Below are 16,322 nucleotides of genomic sequence, written 5' to 3'. Positions count from 1 at the left end.
TCGTGGGAATGGGGTACTGACAGGCAGGCACTGGCCTCCTATCCCTAGGGCCTGTATAAGGAGGAGTCTCTAGTCTTTGTCCTCTGTACCTGGCCAACTCACCATCACCCTGCACCCCACTTTCAAAGCTAGCCCTGTGAGCTCTGAGCTGGGCTTGCTCTGCGGGCTGACCACTCCCGACCTAGTGTAGAGGTCACTGGAGGCTGCAGGAGAGGGTGGCTGTGGGGGCTACAGGGCCTATCGCTGGCCCCAGAGGAGGCTCTCAAATGACCAAAAAGTCTTGAAGGCAAGAAGCCCCTGTCTAATGGGGAAGATGGAGACAGGAGGGCAATCTCTCATTCCTAGGGCCCCCAAACTTCCCATTCCCATCTCTAAGTAGGTTTAGGCATCTCCCCATCACAGAAACCCTTCTCTGAAGGTGAGAGCCCAATACCACCTACCAGGGCTGCTAGTTGAGTTTAAGGCAGGAAAGTACGTGAAGCTCTGGGCCAGGTCCTGACACTCAGAACTGACCACTGACCATTAGAATGGAAGCCCCTCAAAGGTATGGCACCACCTGACTCTGCACCCCTAGTGCCTGGCATGTTACCAGGCATACAGTGGTGCCTCATTAATACTAGATGGATATGCAGTCACACACATGCTCCAAGTGGAGAGCTGGGGGCACCTGGAGGGACACACACACACACACGTCACCAGACGCCAGGCCCCTGGCTCCCCAAAGGCGTAGGAGACACTGCATCTCTGTGAAAAAGAGGCTGCATCCTACAAAAGCAATACAGCCTCGGGAATTGAAGGATCCCCCAAAGAGGCTGGCCAGGGGAGCAGGTTAAAAGCAAGAAGGCAGGCCCATGAAGAATTCACAGTCACGGCCAGTTCCAGAAGCCAGGCTGGAGTCAGGAGCCACCCCCCTTCCAGGCACACTCTGCTTTGCATCACATGGGCAAGCTTAGAAATACCCCAGCGGGAGAATCCTCCCTCTCCTGGGATCACTGCCGACATGCAACCCATTCTGTGGTCAGGAAGCAGCAGCATGAGTACAAGGCTCGTTGGCATCTGCATGGCTGGCAGACACAAGTATGATCTCCATTTTACATATGAGGAAACTGAGGCACCCAAGTTCAGTCACTTACCCAAGTTCACAGAGCTCCTGAGTAGCAGTTTGGATTGAAGCCTACCCCACCCTTCTGGCCCCAGAGTTTAGGCCCCTCATTACCACACTCTCCTCCCTTAAGAGGAAGAAAGCTTAGCCTGACTCCAAGTAGATGGATTCCATTGTGTGTCGTTGCCTTAGCCCAGGCGGGCATCCTGGAGCAGGCAGGCTCTGATGAATCCTGAGAAAGCAGAGGCAGGGGCACTAAGGAACTCGGGAAGGAACAGGCTTCCCAGAGCACGACTTACGGAGACAATGGCAAAGTGGGGATCAGGCAGCCCATGACCACCTTTGGGGTGAGAGGTAACAAAGACTTGGACATCTGCCAAATATCACCTAAAAGCTTGTCCTGGTGCCTGGAATTGTCCCTTTTAAAAACAAAAAGAAAAAGAAATTTGCATTCCTTTAGTGGCATCCTGGGATCTGAGAAGAGAGGTTGGCCATTCTGGTCCACAGATCTTCGGAGGGGTCAGCTGCCCTGAAAAGACCCCCAGAGGCCTCACACTCCGGTCCCGACCTTCCTGTCCTGTGTCACATGCTCCGTCTCCTCCAGCCTCCCACTGGCCACACAGATAATCCCCTGTGCCTCAAACTCAAGCTCCCCAGCCCTTACTCGTCTCTCCCATCAGCCTAAGCCTGCAAAGCCCAGCTCACGTGTCACCATCCTGCTTCAGGCAGACTTTCTTTTTTTTTTTTTTTTTTAAATTTAATTTCTTTTCAGTGTAACAGAGTTCATTGTTTATGTACCACACCCAGCCCTCCATGCAATACGTACCCTCCATCATACCCACCAACCAGCCTCCCTCAACCTCCCACCCCCCGCCCCTTCAAAACCCTCAGATTGTTTTTCAGAGTCCACAGTCTCTCATGGTTTGTCTCCCCCTCCGATTTCCCTCAACTGCCCCCCAGAACTCAGCTCTAAGGCTAGAACAACTCCCTAAAGGGATGCACTCTGGTCACTATGTATCCATCCTCTGCCCCAAAGTCCCTCCAGGAGGACGCATCCAGCTCCGTGCCCCCCACAGAGTGGGAGCACCCCTGTGTGGCTCCTCTCAGAAGGTCCCAACAGGCTAATCTATTATTACCAGTGATGTATGCATTTTTATTTCTGCCTTTTTGACTGTGGTAGAATATACAAAACATAAAATTGACCATTTTAACCATGTGTAAGCAAACTGTGGGCATCACGTACATTCACTCTGTCATGCAGCCATGACCATGATGCTTCTGCAGAATGTTCATCCCGAATTAAAACTCTCTACACATTAAACAACAAACCCCACACCCTAGCCCCTAAGCCCCCAGTAACTACCATTCTACTTTCTGTCTCTGAATTTGACTACTCCAGGGACCTCCTAGAAATGGGACCACACACTATGTCCTGTTATGTCTGGCTCGCCTCTCTAGCCAAATGTCTTCAAGGTTCCTCTGTATTGTAGCCTGTGTCAGAATTTCACTCTTTTTCAGGCTGAATAATTTTCGATTTGTATGGAATATTACATGAATATTGTTCCATGTAATACTTACAAATATTATATATCAAAGACACCATTTTACCTCTCCACTGACAACCCATGTTTTGCTCCCACTTCTGGATATGGCGAGCAGAGACCGCTGCTGTGAACATGGGTGTGCACACAGAAGGGTGACTTTGGAGGGGGATGAGAAAGGGCTCTGGGTCAGGGAGCCCAGCCTGGGAGAGGACCCCTGAACCTGGGGTGCTAGGGAGAAGCCACGCCTGCCCCCTCCTGTCTGGGTCTCCCTTTGCCGGCCAGGAGGAAGGGGCTGAGACCACAGCACAGGTCAGACAGAGACATGGAGAAAACAAGCCCTGCCCACTCCTGCTGGGTCTGTGCTCACCGCCCAACACACACCCTCTCCCCAACCCTCAGGGGAGCCTCCGGCACAAGTACTGGCAACTCCCCCATTTACAGGACAGACAAACATGGCACAGAGAGGGGTGAAGTGCTCTGCCCACATCACCAGCACGCAAGAGGCAGAGCCAGGATTAGAACCTGGAAATTCTGGCTTTGGATCTGTGCTGGAGACCCAGACAGAAACCTCCCCTACTTTGATAGGCCTCAACATCTCCCCCGGAGAGAAGGAGGAGCTGGAGTTCAGACATCTGGGAGAATCTGATGGGAAGATGTCTAGCCCACCGGGGCAGAGACCTTGGACTTCAGAAGATGAGGGGTTCAAGAGGGGGCCCAAGGCGGGGGGTGGGGGGGCTAGTCTAGAGGAAAAAGGATGTAATCCTGAGGCCAACAGGACTCCTGGATAGGGAGCCCTCTTGGCAGCCTAGGCTTCCGTAGGCCCCACTTGCCTTGGGAACCACAAAGCCAAAATGTAAAGGAATCTATTTTCTAAGGAAAACACATACTTATACATTCTGAGTAATTTCCCGTGGAACTAGGGAAAAATAAACACAACACCCCAAATGGTTTTTTGCTTACAAATGGTTTCAAGTAAAGAGAAGTGGCAGAAGAAAATATAGGGTCAGGGGAAACTCTGTGCTTGTTCCAAACCTCAGAAACAGCCTGGAGGCTTGAGGGGCTGGAGGGGTGAAGAGGGATGAGGAGGGATGGGAAGGGATGGGGAGGGGTGGGAAGGAATGAGGAGGGCTAGGGAAGGATAGAGAGGGATGGGGGTGGTGAGAAGAGATGAGAAGAGATGAGGAAGGATGGGGAGGGTTGAAGAGGGCTGAGGAGGGTTGGGGAGGGAAGGGGGGATGAGAAGGGCTAGGGAAGGATGAGGAAGGATGAGGAAGACTGGAAGTGATGAGGAGGGCTGGGGAATGATGGGGAGGGTTGAGGAGGGCTGAGGAGAGATAGGGAGGAATAGAGAAGAATAGAGAGGGATGAGGAGGGATAAGGAGAAATGGGGAGGCTGGGGAGGTCTAGAGAGAGACAGGGAGAGATGAGTAGGGGTCAAGAGTGTTGAGGAGGAATGGGGAGTGATGGGAAGGGGTGGGGAGGGCTGGGGGTGCTGGGGAGGGCTGAAGAAGACTGGGAATGATGGGGAGCGGTGAAGAGGGCTGGGGAGAGATGGGGAGGAATAGAGAAGAATAGGAAGGGAGGAGGAGGTGTGGAGAGGACTGGGAAGGGCTGGGGAGGGATGAGGGGGGATGGGGAAGGACAAGAAGGGCTGGGAAAGGCTGGGGAGGGTTGGAGAAGGCTGGAGAAAAATAGGGAGCAATGAGGAGGGGTAGAAAGGGATGAGGAAGGATGAGGGGTGGAAAGGGATGAGGACAGCCAGACATGGGGCTGAGGAGCCCAGACCCAGAGGCCTGCTGGCTCCTCTTCTAGGAGCTCCTCACCCACCCTGGGAGGACTCAAGAGTCGCATGTCCCACATGGAAGGGGATTCGGCAGTTAGAGGGGAAATCATGGAGCCACAGAGCACAAGTTCAGACTGGGTTCAAGAGCACAGTGCAGTGGGCACCAATAGTGGCACAGCAAGGTTAAGGTGAAAGCTAGGTCACATGACCATAGACTGGATGGTCTGGGAAGAACAGGCTAGAGTAGGCCTGCGGGCCAAGGAAGGACAGCTACGTGGGAGGCTTCAGATGACAAGCATCACTCCAAGAAAGCCATGAAGAAGGACACTGGTGGGGAGAGGACAGTGTAATGGTGGACAAGCATTTTGTTTTCCCAGGCCTAAGGGTACAATGCCAAGGGCAGAGACCCATCCCATCCTCTGCTCTCGGCCAGCTCTCTCCCCCAGGACCCACCGGAAGGTGCCAGAGACAGGGGGCTCCACGGCAAGAACACCTGATGGAGACCCAGACCTCCTTCCGAGGCTACCCGCCCTTAGCCAAGTCACTTTGCCAGCCTGAGCCTCAGCTTCCTCGTCTATAAAACCAGAAATTGCCTCGGGTTAGCCATTTGTGATATTTTAGAGTCAAATCCTGGCTTCCCCCCAAAATGAACCTTACCCTAAACCCCAACCAGAAACAGAAAGGCAGGACCATGAATCAGACCAGAGGCCTAGCAGGGCTAGCTCTTCCATCCGTCCACAGAGTCCCCTCCACCAAACCATAAACAACATGGAACACGATTTGAAACTCTCTTTACCCTTCTCCACAGAGCCCAGAAGGGATACAACTTCTCATGGCTCAATCTGGGTCTCCTCTTTCTTCTTATGTTTTCCTAAATGTCTCAACCACCATCAAAATGCTGTCAACTTCCAAATTTTAACTTCAGGTCACAACAATGGCTACCCAACACCTACTCCTGGCCAACTGTATTAGTTGTCTATTTCTGTTTTATCTCACACAGTTTCTGCTGGAAGGTTCTGGCTCACAGTCCCTCATGAAGCAGAAGGCAAGATGTCGGCTGGGGCTTCTGTCCTCTGAAGTCTTGACTGGAGCTGGGGGATCCATTTCCAATATGGCACCCACACAACTGTTGGCTAGAGGCCTCAGCTCCTTACCACCTAGACCTCAACAAGATGGTGGGAACTTCCCCCTCAGCAAGGGACTCAAGGCAGAATAACAAGATGGAAGCTCCAACGCTGTTATGACCTAGTCTTGGAAGTCAGAGAACGTCACAGTATTCTGTTTATTATAAGCAGGTTACTAAATCTGGCCCACAGTTGAGGGTGTGCCCGTGGCTTGCTCAGTGGGCACCCGTTGCTCTAATAGGCACCAGGAGGGTGGGACCGGGTTTAGGGGAGGAGGAGTTCACACAAGTCTGGTTTTGGATGGTGTAGTGGTTTTAAATAGGTCCACAAATCCTCTGATAGTCCTTTCTTCAAGTGTTGGAGCTGGATGCCCCTTAGAACACACTCCCCAGTCTGTGTTACTTAACCAAGTCTTTTCTTCCCCTTGACACTAAGCTCCATGCAGGCAGGACCACACCTACCTTTCCTTGCCACTGTTTACAAGACTCCTGAGCCAGTGCCCTGCACAGGGTCAGTTTTCAGTGAGTGGTTGTAGAACTAGCACCTGAAACGTTCCCGCAGGTACTTGTGGCCAAGGTTCTAGGATGCAGCAACTAGCCGACAAAAAGGGTCTGCCCTCCGCAGCGTCCTTCATCCTTCCTCACCCACCCTGAAGGTGCTGACTCGTCAAGTCATCCCCTGAGCAGAACCACCCTTCACATCCTGCAGGCTGTGTAAGTGTAAACAGAAACTGGACCCCTTTGTGGGAGCACCAGGAGGGGGCTGCCTGCCTTGCTCTGGGGCTGGCTGGGGCTCTCCTGTCCTCTGAGGAAGTGATGGATGGGTTTCACCCATAGCTTCCCCATGCCTGGGAAAGGCGCACATTTGCCTGTCTTGCTCAAGGTCGGAGATCCTGGTAGTCCAAATCCCTGGCCCTCTCTTCAATTGCTTTCCCTGAAATTGGGGTCAACCTTCAATATTCTCACTGCTTTCTCCCCCAGTTATAGGCCTCAATTTGTTCCCTACAGTGGGATGACCCAAATATTCTCTAAGATACCCCTCACAAGAATTTCTAGGACCCCCGAGTAGATTTGGAAGAGACTTTCAGCTCTTTTCCTAAGATATAATGTTCTTTCGCGTATATCCCTGCCCTCAAGTTACTTACTCATTCAACAACCCTTTTATTTTTTTTTTTTTGAGAACCTAATCAGTACTTGCCTCTATTTTATATGCTGAGGTTGAAGCAATGAACAAAACAGACAGCAACACCTGCCCTCCGGGGTTTGTGTTCTAGTGAAAGCCCCACAGAGACAAAGCCAAAGTTCAGAGATTTCCTCTGCCTGAGTCAACCTCTCTAGTGCTGCCATCTTGAATACCAGAGCATCTTGCAGATTACTGTCTCCTTTCAAGTTCAGTTCATGTTCCAGCTGTTGCTCTCCATGGCTTCCCTTCCAGAAAGGGGCAACTGTGCCCTCCTGGGCTTCTCTAATATCTCCATTATTTTTCCCTCCTCCTTCCCTTCCCCTCCCCTTTCCCTTGATCAGATTCACTAGTCAGCACTTTTAGCCCAGAGGAACATCTGTCTATCCCCTCTTCAGTAACTCACCCCCTTTTGTTTTGTCTCATCAGCATGGCTAGGCTTCGCTGCCCTCCATGAGGATTTTCTCCTCCCTAGAGGCTGTTTCTGGAGTCCACAATGACAGGGGAGCTGAACATTTCCCAGTTGGTTGCCAGCCCTCAGCCAAGCTTGGCCTGGGGCCTGGGCAAGCATCTCAGGAGACAAAAATCAACTTTCCTGGACCCAGCCCCTGGCTTTCCAGTGAGAGCCCACAGTCCCCACAAGCCGCTGGCATACCCTCTGGAAGGACATATGGGATGGTAAACAGGACTTTGTATGTCCCCACAGCCTGCAGGCTGACAGGGTAAAGCCTGGCCCTTTCCATAGGAGTGATTCTACACACAGGCTTTATCTCTGGTTCCCATGTGAACATTGTGTGTGCCTAGCCCCGGACTGAGGTATGTCCTTTGGGACCCCTGAATCCCAGCGCAGGTGAAGGACTCCTGAGCACTCTGAGTTTGTGACAAGTTCTGGGAACTACAATGTCACATACAATGATGCCATGCTCCATGAGCTCTACCCTCCCCAGCAGTGAACCATCCCATAAGGCCTAACCCTCAGGATCATAGGGCCCTGGCAGGGACAAGAAGATGCTACACGTTCCCCTGCTTTCCCTCTCATGCACACAAAAAAAGAGCCATCCACACTCATGGACCAGGCAGATGCCAGCTTCCAGTTGAGTGAACAGGCTTAGCAGAGTCTGGACTCTCTCAGGCCCCTGCATGATGTTCGAGGCCCTGAAGACCTAGTTTTGGTCCATCATCAGCATCTATCCACCCTCTGCAAGGGCTGAGACTCCATTTGGGTAGAGAGAACAGGCTGGGAAGAGAAGGGTGACTCTCCCAGTCAGTCACAAGGATGGCCTGCAAATGAGCAAGTTAGGACAAGACAAACAAGGGCTACAGAAATCTGAGTGGACCTCTGATGCTGGGGTGGCCAACCTGACCCCCCAGAAGGGAGGCTGTGGGAGGATGGCATCTTCTCTCACCAAGGTCTCCTGACCCATTTAGAAAAGTTTCCAACAAGGGAACATGGGCAAACCAAGGGTGACCCAGAAATGGAAGCTCAGGAGAAAACAGTGGCTTTAGGAGACCACTTGCATTGAGAGGAGAAAGGTGGGGCAGGGGTAAGACAGAGAGGTCACATTGACCTTGGGAACCCAGTAAGACTCTGAGTTGAAGCCGTCAGGGCACAAATCACAAGGAAATGATGGCAGCTAGAGCGTGGGAATGTTTCCCAAGGAGGGAGAGTGGGATTCAAGAGTTGCTGATAAGCAGACATCATCTTTCCTGGACATCAGTGCCAAAGAGGACACCATTCAGACGGAGTATGGCAACTCCAGCTTCCAGACCCCAGATAGGGGGCAAGGATGGTATGTGATTCTGAGAGTCCAATTTTCCTGGAGCAGAGAAGGTCCCACAATGGAAATGCCAGGAAGGGGTGAAGACTGGCTCAGGAGAAGAGGGGGGTCCAGCCAGCCTATTTGCTTTCACCCATATAGCCTAGGTCTTGAGTCTTGACAACCCCCAACTCCCAGTAGACATGTCCAATGGTACCTCCCAGAATAGAAGGTATTACAGAAAGAGTGGAGGCAGGTGGGAAGGATCTGGAAACATGGCTCTGAATGACCTCCATTGTCCATAACAGGGAGGGGCGGAACAAGATCACATTCTTCTGGCCTCCCCATGCATATTTCAACCAGAATGCTTTACTTTCCTCATTTTGTTTCTTCTAGTGTGGTTCCATTTGCACTTTCATTTGAAGAAAAGGTAGCACAGCTAATGAGAATCTCTAGACCCAACGATGGCCAAGGACCCTTCCAGCTCTGCTGTGTGCCGTCTCCCCTCTGCTGCCCTCTCCCAAGCATGCTCAGGTCCTGGGAGTAAAAATTGATGAGCCCAGCTCCTCCAGGGTCAGAGCTGGCTAGCCCTCCCCTGATATCCACGTTCACCATCTTGGAGTGTGGGTGCCACTCCTGCGTGTCAACAGCAGAGTCGTTCCTGTAGGGAAGTATGCCGCCAGCCTGGCAGGTCTTTTGAGACACCCTGGAGAGACATTAGCCACTGAGGCTCCTGAGAACACAACAGGATGCCCTTGGCACAATCCTGGAGCGGAGTTTAGCCTGCTCTCCCAGTTGGAGCAGATGCCCCTGATCACGAGCCCCAGCTGGTCCCCAGTCACTTTTCTTTGGACTGTCAAAGTGAAAGACTTGGGTTATCAATGTTTCCCAGACATGAGCACAGATACTCTAATCCCACTAGATACTCCATGGAAGGAGGTTTCTCTGAGCAAATAACTCTCAGAAATGCTCCTACAATACCAGCTCTTGCAGATCTCCCCATCCCCCTGAGCATGCAGACTAAACTTTAAAGATGCTCGAAGAGGAGGGGTGATGTTTAGCTTCAGGTGACGTTTGGTATGGCTTCCATGCCTGGGTTATGTTCCGAAAACTATATCTCAAACCCTTTGAAGAGGGCACCCTCATGGCCCCCACTTATAAAGGAGGAAACAGAGGCACGGGTTTTTTGGGTATTGAATGGCAGTGCTGGGATTTATTTAGATCAGGTAGTCTGGCTCTGGAGTGGAGACTCCTAGCCTTCACTCCACAGCACTCAAGCAAGCTCCCGGGGTGGGGGTGGGGGTAGTGGACTGTAAAGCGGGACCCATGGGATCGGCACATTGCCTTGGGGGTCAGCTCTCTGTCCCCCAGACCAGAGAGATGAGGGCATCAGGTAGACATGAGCATTCTAGAGCCCACCTTCCGGGGTTCCCATCTGCCCGCTCCTAAGCTGTGGGTCCTGATAGCAGGTGGTCTGGGCTGCAGCCGGGGTGGGGGGGCAGGGTGTCAGAGGCTGGAGGGGCAGGCACATGAGTGTTTTGGGGGAAAACATTTCTTGAGGAGAATGAGCATATTTATGGTCAGTCTCGGTCTCCTTGGTGAGCAGCGTAGACTCCCTTCCCTCCTCTAATTCTGGCCCCCTTCTCTCTTTTCTAAGTCTCAGAGCCCAGAAGCCCGCCCCTTCGGCAGGTGGCAGAGACGCTCAGTCTCCAGCTCCAGCTCCAGCTTCTTCCCCGCCCCAAGCTGGTGACCTGTTTCCTCTGTGAGGATTCCTCCCTCCCTAGGCAAGGCCCCTGGCACCCTCCAATTGTGGATGAAAACACACATGCACAGGAGGTCACCTTCCTCTTCTCTCCCAGAGCACTATGTTCAGTTAAGACACTCGTCTCCTCAATAACGGTGGCGCTCCCCCTTTTTCCATCCCTCTCCGTCCCTCAGTGTCTCTGTCTCTCAGTGTCTCTGTCTCTCCATCCCTCCTTCGAATTCAGTGGAGTCTTCTCATGGTGAGCCAAGCCTCTAACTGGTCTCAGAGATCCTCCTGTCCTCATTGCTCAAGCTGTATTCCAGGATGTTAACAGGCATTTTGTGACAAGTGTCCCAGGTCCAAGCCCGACATTTGGGAGGCTGTGGGCAGAGGGGAGCAGAGCAGAGCCATGCAGTGGTTGTGCTTGTGGACGGTGCAGACAGATGGGGATAGCTGCCTGGCATGGGGATCCTGATGTCCCCATTCTGCACCTCTGTGGTGTTTGTCTTGTCAAATGCAAATGGTGGCCAGGCGCCTACCTTGTAATTTTGTCATGTTTGTCATGCACAATAAGATGCAGAGGAAGTCACTTGGCCCAGAGCATTTGCTATTAGCTCTTATTGTCCTTCTGATTCGAGCCAAGAGCTGGCCTCCAGGCCCCCCAAAAAAACAACAGTACCATCAGCAGACAGCCCCTCCTTTGTGGTCTGGCCCAAAGACAGTGAGGAGTGGTGAGAACTCTGAGCAGGTGAGAGAGGAGTGCCACCCCATCACCAGGCTAAGGGGACACACTCCGGGACAGAGCCTTCGCCAGCCCATTTTACAGATGAGGAAACTGAGGGAAAGAACCAAGGCTTTTCATTAGCTGTGCTCTGAGGCCCAAGCCCAGTTGTGGCTTCAGCAAGACAGCACTGAGTTTAGCAGAAATCCCCCAGGACATCGAGGGGTGGGGGACTGGGCAAGGAGGCGGGTGACATAGGGAGACACCAACCCGAGCCCCAGTGGATCGCTGCCCGGGTACCAGGCCTCCTCGCTGACCAGGCCTGCGACTTACCCCACTCTGGGTTTTTCTCAATTCTGCCTCTCCCCTCTCCCTCCCCCTGGAAAGCCATCTTAGGCAGGCCTCTCCCAAGCCTCTGTTCACAAAATTATAAGCTTCCTTTGTCCCCAGCCTCCTCTGGTTATAATACTCGTGGGCTCGCCGGAGCTTTCAGGGGCATGGAAAATGTGACTTCACTCCTCAAGGATTTTCTGCTTTAACAAAATGGCATTGGGGAAAGAAGAAAAAGATGCCTCTGTCCATCCTTGACAGAAAAGGCACCAGGGCTCCCGCCACCCAGCCCAGAGCTAGGAGCAGCAGCCCCAGAGGGTCCGGCAGAGACGGACAAGGGACCCTTACTGTCCCCACAGGCTGGGTGGGCTGTGAGGGGAGCAGGGAGGGAAAGGCTCCCTGGAGAGACATGTAGAAGGCAGGAAATGCACACACCCTTCCTTGGCATGCCCTGATCTGACTAATCGATCATTTCTGCACTTAGGGATTCATTCAGCCAGTCCACTTCCTTGCTCCAGATGCTTCGAGTGAGGGGCTCTGGGCTCCGGTCCCCCAGGTGAGAGTCCTGGCTCTGCCCCTTGCTAGCTCCTTTACTTTGGGTAATGGACTTCACCTGTCCTCGCCTCAGTATTCCCATCTGTAAAGTGGAGACAATACAGCCCATTACCTGGACTAATGAGATAATATGCCCAAAGGGCTCAGAAACAAGCCCAGCAGATTGCAAGCACTCAGTGACCCGTGCCTCTGCTTGTCATCATTCATCCCTGCACCTTTCCCAAGAAGACCAGCTTGCCGATGTTGGACCGTGGGGAATGATCTCCAGGCACCTGCCGTCTGCAGACTCCAGCCTGGCCTCTCGCCGCCGAGCCCACACGGTGGGCAACGAGGAAGCACTGAGAGGTAGGCTGGCCTCTAAGGAGAAGGGCCCAGGGAGCATTTGCTGTGCACTCTTCCTCAGTGAGCTCACCTCTCGAAGAACTCAAGTCTCCAGGAAATCACATACGTTAAAATAAAAGGCCAGAAATAATAGTGATACTCGTGTTAATGTTACTGTTACCACTTTACAGATGAGATCCTGAGACACAGCCGTCAAATGACCCAGGAAGGTCAGGAAGGGTGACCCCGCCGCCTTAGCTCTTTCCTCTTCATTTTTCTCTGCTGCATTAAGGGGCACTTGGGTGGAAAGTCCCAGCGCTTCTGGGAACTGGTGGCGGGGCCAGCGCCCTGCAAATGCGTAGAGAAGCACCGTCCAGGGGTACGAGCACCTTTGCACAGGCCTTACAGACTCTGGTTATTTTGAAAGAAAACTTTTGTTGCAATGAAAATTGAGATTTTCTTTTTTAAAAAACAAAGCAATTAAAGCATTGCTTTTGGTAGCAGAAAATAAAACCTCTCCATTTCTCTCCACTTAGCCCCCACCTCCACTCAGTGGCCTGGAATCTTCCATTCTTTTAAGGAAACAGAAATGTCTAGAGCTGACCCAGCGGTGCTGAGGGACAAAGGAACACAGACTGTCAAAACGGAAAGACCCGCATTAGACAGATGAGAAAATTGAGGTCAAGATAACAGGAACGACCCGCCCAGGGTCAGGCACTTGAGCACATACTTGGGCACACGCGCGTGTACACACACGCGGGCCGTGCACACTCGGGCTCTGGCTCCGCACAGCCCAAACGTGCCCTCCCGCACGTACACACGTGAGCCAAAGCGCCCTCTCCTTGAGCCCACCCCTCACCCTCCCGGGAACGCGCTCTGCTCACCTGTGGGTAAAGACTGCCCCCTGGTGGTCACCAGAGTCATTACAACCTGCAGGCCGGCATCTTGAGCTCTTACTCGGTCCTCCTTCCAAAGTAAACCCCAGGCTGCTCTGGGAACTTGACTTCCACCAGTGTGGTCAGGAGTCTTAGGACCAGGGAAGGAATAAAGCAGAGACTTGGTGTTGCAGGTCAGGTGTCCGGGAGGCCGACGCTGAGGTGGAGATGGGCAAGCAGGAAGTTTATGGGGGAGCATTCTAGAGACACACACGTGCTGGAAAAGGGCACAAGCAGGCTGGCTTTGGCAGTCCCCCACTTCTGGGGCTCTGATGTTGGGACAGCCCTTCATCCAGACTCACCAGATTTAGCAAATAAAAAATAGAGCATGCTCAGTTAAACTGGAATTTCAGATAAAGGGTGAACAATTTTCTAACAGAAGTATGTCACATGCAAGATGAAGAGGGTGTCTGGGCGAGAGGGGTGGGGGTTGCGAGCAGGAGGAAAATAGATGTGTTACCCAGAGAGATGGGACAAACACGGAATAGACTGAGGATAATGGGAGCCGTGTTTCTCACTATTGGGGATGGGACTAGGAAATCTAGCAAGGGAGGAGGCAAGGAAGTAGATATGTTGGTGTGACCTCAGCTTCCAACATAAGGTGATGTAAGAATAAATACAAATATAAACATGTGACTATAGATATAATGCCTGAATATATACCTGTGTACATAGGCATATACATAGTTTGAATATTATTGAATATTTCCATATGGAAAAGGCTGGAGAATGGACAGCTGCATTTCCCAGGTTCCCATACACCTGGAATTGTAAATGTGATTGGTACTCTGTCAATCAGATAGATGCACTCAGGTTTTTTAAAGCAGGGGTGGGGCTGTTACTGCGGTGCAGCTTCCAGCTGGGGCAAGCAGCAGCGGAAATGCAGGTTTTTCTGTGAGCAGGATTAACAGAAAGGGGAGGGAGTCCAGCGACAAACTTCAGGAGTGCCGAGGGGGTGCTGGACGCAGCCGATCCGCGACTGATGGGTTCAGAGCAGCTCCGGGTGGTTCTAGAGCCAGTGGCGGTGGTGGCTTCCCCCATCTAGACAGTTTCCTCCCCTTAGGAACAGAAGTTGGCTAGTGTGGTTCTGGAGATGGTGGCCCCCTGAGTGTGGACATCACAGAACCCTGGGGGTGGTTGGGGAGCGGTTCCTGAAATTTTAACCTGGAGTCTGTTTTTTCCTCCTCTTCATATATGCTGAAATTCGTTTAGAAAATTCCCTCCCACTCAAGCTTATCTAGAGTGGCTTTTGTCCTGTGCAGAACCCTGACCACACAGCTGTGTTCATGTCAACCCTGACATTGACTTTCAGCTTTAGAGTCAGCCTATGAAGGAGAACCCAGAAATGGACCCTCAATTCTATGGTCAACTCATCTTCAACAAAGCGGGAGAGAATATTCAATGGAAAAAAGTCTCTTCAGCAAATGGTGTTGGGAAAATTGGACAGCCACATACAGAAGAATGAAACTGGACCATTTTCTTACACCATACCCAAAAATGGAAGAAAGACCTAAATGTGAGATAAGAATCCATCAAAATCTTAGAGGAGAACACACACAGGCAGCAACCTCTGTGATCTCGGCCGCAGCAACTTCTTGTTAGACACGTCTCCAAAGGCAAGGGAAACGAAGGCAAAAATCATATGTTGGGACTTCATTAGGATAAAAATCTTTTTGCACCGCAAAGGAAATGGTCAAAAAAAACAAAAGGCAACCGATAGAATGGGAGAAGATATTTGCAAATGTCTTATCTGATAAAGGGCTGGTATCCAAAATCTATAAAGAATTCGTCAAACTCAACACCCAAGGAACAAATAATCCAATCAAGAAATGGGCAGAAGACATTTCTGCAAAGAAGGCATACAAATGGCCAACAGATACATGAAAAAATGCGCAACATATCTTGGCATCAGGGAAATACAGACCAAAACACAGTGAGATACCACCTCATACCAGTCAGAATGGCTAAACTTAACAAGTCAGAAGCGACAGGTGTTGGGGAGGATGTGGAGAAAGGAGAACCCTCCTACACTGTTGGTGGGAATGCAAGCTGGTGCGGCCGCTCTGGAAAACAGTATGGAATTTCCTCAGGAAGTTGAAAATAGAGCTACCTTACAACCCAGCAATTGCACTACTGGGTATTTACTCCAAAGATACAAATGTAGTGCTCTGAAGGGGTACCCGCACCCCAATGTTTATAGCAGCCACAAATAGCAGTATTTGTGGAATACTTTTCCACAAAGTATTGTGGAAATCCAAAGTATTGGAAAGCCAACACTTTGGCTTTCCACAATAGCCAAACTGTGGAAAGACCCCAGATGTCCATCAACAGATGAATGGATCGAGGAGATGTTGTGTGTGTGTGTGTGTGTGTGTGTGTGTGTGTGTGTGTGTGTGTGTAATGGAATACTATGCAGCCATCAAAAATGAAATCTTGCCATTTGCAACAATGTGGGTGGAACTAGAGGATATGCTAAGTAAAATAAGTCAGTCAGAGAAAGACAATTATCATATGATTTCACTCATATGTGGAATTTAAGAAACAAAACAGAGGAGCATAGGGGAAGGGAGGGAAAAAGAAAACAAGACCAAATCAGAGAGGGAGACAGACCATGAGAGACTCTTAACCATAGGAAACAAATAGGGCTGCTGGAGGGGAGGTGGGTTGGGGGCATGGGGTCACTGGGTGATGGGCATTAAGGAGGGCACGTGATGTGATGAGCACTGAGTGTTGTATGCAACTGATGAATCAGTGACCTCTACATCTGAAACTAATAACATACTATATGTTAATTAATTGAATGTAAATAAAATAATTGAATGTAAATAAAATAAAATTAAAGTTTTTAAAAATTAAATAAATAAATAAGAATCAGCCTCTGAAGTAATCACTGAAGAAAATAGAAAGACTACAAACTTGGTGATACACGAAGGACAAAGACTGCTAATTATTAGCCAAAATTAACTGTTTTGTTTTCCTCTTCTTTCTGGGCAGCTAAACAGAATACATCTCCCAAAATCCCCTGCAAAAGAAAATGTGTCCCTGGGTCTGAGCTGCAGCCGATGGGGTGTGAGGGACGTGACATGTGCCTGGCCCAGAGACATGGCCCGCCTCCTCTTGTTCGTGCTCATTATCCTTTCCTGCTGGCTGACAAGCAGATTATCACCTTGGACACCCCCATGATTCATGGTTGAATTCATCAAGCTTCCATCAGCCTAAATCAACGA

This window comes from Martes martes, assembly GCF_963455335.1.
Source record: "Martes martes genome assembly, chromosome: 3".
Lineage (NCBI taxonomy): Eukaryota > Metazoa > Chordata > Mammalia > Carnivora > Mustelidae > Martes > Martes martes.
This window is presented reverse-complemented; position numbering follows the sequence as displayed.